This window comes from Bison bison, unplaced genomic scaffold, assembly GCF_000754665.1.
Source record: "Bison bison bison isolate TAMUID 2011002044 unplaced genomic scaffold, Bison_UMD1.0 scf7180017864407, whole genome shotgun sequence".
NCBI classification, from domain to species: domain Eukaryota; kingdom Metazoa; phylum Chordata; class Mammalia; order Artiodactyla; family Bovidae; genus Bison; species Bison bison.
In genome coordinates, this window is record NW_011494976.1 from 66,095 (window position 1) to 69,499 (window position 3,405).

At 58.9% G+C, this 3,405-nt stretch overlaps 1 protein-coding gene across 1 annotated transcript in view; it reads left to right on the plus strand.

Moving 5' to 3' along the window:
• Nucleotides 1-3,405, plus strand: part of LOC105002246 (cAMP-dependent protein kinase type I-beta regulatory subunit-like) — a 19,709-nt gene extending 16,304 nt beyond the window's left edge. Inside the window, exon 2 of the transcript XR_826929.1 lies at nucleotides 3,384-3,405. The gene's annotated coding sequence lies outside the window, so the exon portion shown is untranslated. The remainder of the gene's footprint in view (nucleotides 1-3,383) is intronic.

A 3,405-nucleotide genomic window follows, 5' to 3' on the forward strand; every position in this document is an offset into this window, starting at 1 on the left:
CACCCCCTCGTGTGGGAAAAACCCGGTCAGAAGATGAGCTGCCCACGCTGTGTCCCAGGGAGCCCCTGGCCCTGGGGGCAGGACAGACGGTCCCTGGAGCTGTCTCTGCGTTAGGGGCAGATTCCGCAGCTTTCTGGGAAGGCTGTTCCCACACTCTGGTTATGAAGATGCCTTTGGCCTGGATTGCCTGTCCTGACCCTGAGTCCTCCACCATTCTGCAGCCCAGACAGCTCATCAGCCCGGAAATGGGAGACAGGAAGGGGAGCTCCGAGAGCCAGAGGGTTTCCTGGAATCTCCCGGGTAGGGGGGGTGTTATCCAGGAATAACGGTCTGGCGTGGCAGAGCCCTGGGGGACCATAGCTCCCGGGAACACCCCTGGGTCCTCTTAACCCCCCTGAAGCGGCTCCATGCTTGGAACCACCAGTATCCTGCTTCATTTGACTCTTTGCTGCCAAAGATGGAAAAATCATCTCTGTGCCCAGCCGGAGCTGCTCACAGGTCCAAGAAAGTGAGGGCTGGCCCTCAGCTTCCTGGAAGAAAAGCGGCTTCTCGCGGCTTCCACGGGGAGCCCCGCGTCCTGGCCATGACCGTGGACCTGAGTCAGCCTCTGTCCACAGTGTTGTGGGCCACCCCCAAGGCCAGGTCGCTCATTATCTCAAATCAGTGTGTCCCAAACCCATTCAGGTTAACCAGATCAAAACCAAACAAACACACAGAAAGTGGCAAGGGTGCCTGGGGATTGCACGGCTGCTGGGAGCGTGGAACGGGGCGCCTGGTGGACACAGCTTAGAGGTTCTTCACTGAGCTAAGTGTGACGCCCCGGGGTGTCCCCAGGAATGGCACACAGCACTGAGACACACACCCACACACTCAACATCCACAGTGGTTGAGGGGTGGACCCAGCCTGTGTCAACCAGCCATGAACGGGCCGTCGAGATGTGATAGGATGGAGTCTGACTCAGCCACGGAAAGGAGGGGCGAGCTGGCACCTCAGCAACACACGCACCTTGGAGACCATCGGAGAGGGAGGGGCCTGGCACGCACCATGGGACTGCTCCTGTGAAACGTCCAGAAGGGGCACGTCCACGGACACAGAGGGACACGTACTGTGGGACTGCTCCTGTGAAACGCCCAGAAGGGGCACGTCCACGGACACGGAGGGACACATACTGTGGGACTGCTCCTGTGAAACGCCCAGAAGGGGCACGTCCGTGGGCATGGCAGGTGGGCTGGTGGGGGCCAGGCCTGGTGGAGGGCGCAGGGGCTGCCGGGTGTTTGGCGGTGATGAGATGCCTGGCTCCAGGTGCCAGTGATGGTTGTGTAACGTTACGAATGCACCGAAGACCACAGAACCGCACACTTTAAGATGATGGGCTGTTAATTTTATGTTGTGCGAGTTTCACTTCAATGAAGGAAAAGGCCCCTCCTTTGCTCAATCACTTCTCCGGCCCCTTGCTTCTGCGGGAAGCCCCGGGGGCATTTCCTCCTGACCTGCTCCCGCCTCTCTGGCCCGGGTCACCACCACCACGGAGCCCGGTCACTTCTGAGTGGCCTAACTCTGTGGACCTCCTGCGGTGGCCAGGGGCCTCTGCTGGCTCCTCTCTTCTGGATGCTGGCAGAGCCTGGAGTCACTGTAGACGGTCTACACTGCAGCGTGGGGGCCTTTCCACGGTGTCGCTTCAGTATCCCACTGACTCACTTCTGCCTGTAGTACTGTTTTCTCTTTTCGGCCACGTGGCTTGTGGGATTTTGGTCCCCCCAACCAGGGATCAAACCCGGGCCCTCATCAGTGGGAGCGTGGGGGCCTAACCACTGGACCCCAGGGAATTCCCTTGTTCTTGTCTTCAATAATTTCTAAGAGCAAAGGCCCAGAGTGTCTCACTTGAGATGCAGCTGACATTTCTAGTCAAAATTCATGGTTTATAGGAACAGTTGGTTTCATTTGTAATGATTTCTGTAAAAGTGGGACAGCCTTACCGACAGTTTTTTAAATTCATCTTTGCTGCTGTGTGTGGGCTCTCCCTCGTTGGGGCGTGGGGGCTGCTCTCCAGCTGTGGCTTCTCTACTGAGCACGGGCTCAGTAGCTGCGGTGCACGGGTTTAGTTGCCTCGAGGCACATGGGATCGTCCCAGGCCAGGGATTGAACCCATGTCCCCTGCGTTGGCAGGTGGGTTCTTCACCACTGGACCACCAGGGAGGCCCTTCCCGACAATCTTAATGTTGAGTAGGAAAATGACATTTCCCTGGTGGCTCCGTGGTAAAGAATCTGCCTGCCAATGCAGGAAACTTGGGTTTGATCCCTGGGTTGGAACGATCCCCTGGAGAAGGAAATGGCAACCCACTCCGGTTTTCTTGCCTGGGAGATCCCATGGACAGAGGAGCCTGGCGGGCTGCAGCCTGAGTCGCACATGACTGGCGACTAAAGAGCGGCAGCACACTCTAGTGTGTTGACATTCATCTCTCACCCAGTGAACTGCAAACGGCACATAACCCAGGGACTCCTGGCACCAGGGAGAGATTGATGCCAGTCTCAGGGAGGATGGGATGGCTGTCGTCATGGTAACAGAAGAGCGGCAAGGCGTGACCTTGGAAGGCAGTTCTGGAGCCGTCGGTGGTGGCTGGTGTGTCCATGGCTGCCCTTCGGGGAACCCCTCTCTCCCACGAGGCACGGGGCTGCTGCTCAGCCTTGCAGACGCTGAGTTTTGGATGAACACCATTTACGGTAGCATGAGTAAAGCATCTGTCCTGCTTTGGCTGTCCTCTGGGTCTCTGTAGATGCAGAGCTTGTATGGAGTCAGTCGTGCTGCTCAGCCTGTGCTGCTGTGACTGCCCTGGGCCATGTGCTGGGAAGCCCCATCTCCATCTGGGGACTCACTGGTCACCAGGTTGCTCTGGGGCTGAGAGGCTGCGGGGTTGGCCACGGGAGACCTCCACGTCCCTTTGCACATTTTGGATTTGGGGCCCTCTGTGTGTAAACCTAGTTTTTAAAAAGCAGTGGCTTTTGGGTCTGTCTCCCTGTTATGCACCCAACTCCCATCTCCTGCGCCTCAGGGAGCAGAGCGCGGGCACTGCTGCCCTCAAGGTGAAGCCTGGGGCCTGGGGGCGCCCCACGTGCTTGCTGGGGGCTTGGGTTGACTCGAATTTGGTTCCAGGACACGTTGCTCAAAGTGTGAATGAGCAGACAGCCTCCCGGAGCCAGGGTGCTATGGCTGCCAGAGCTGTGGGCTGGGAGTCCGGGCCGGGGCAGGGTCCGGGACAGGAGCCCGGCCAGGGTGTGCTGGGTCCCCTGCCTTCCCGGGACCCCATGGCCTCCTGGACGACTCTGGGGTTCTGCCAGGACGGCCTCTCCTCTCACCCCTCCCCGTTGCCCCCCTGCCCCCCAGGAAGAAAACAGACAGATCCTGG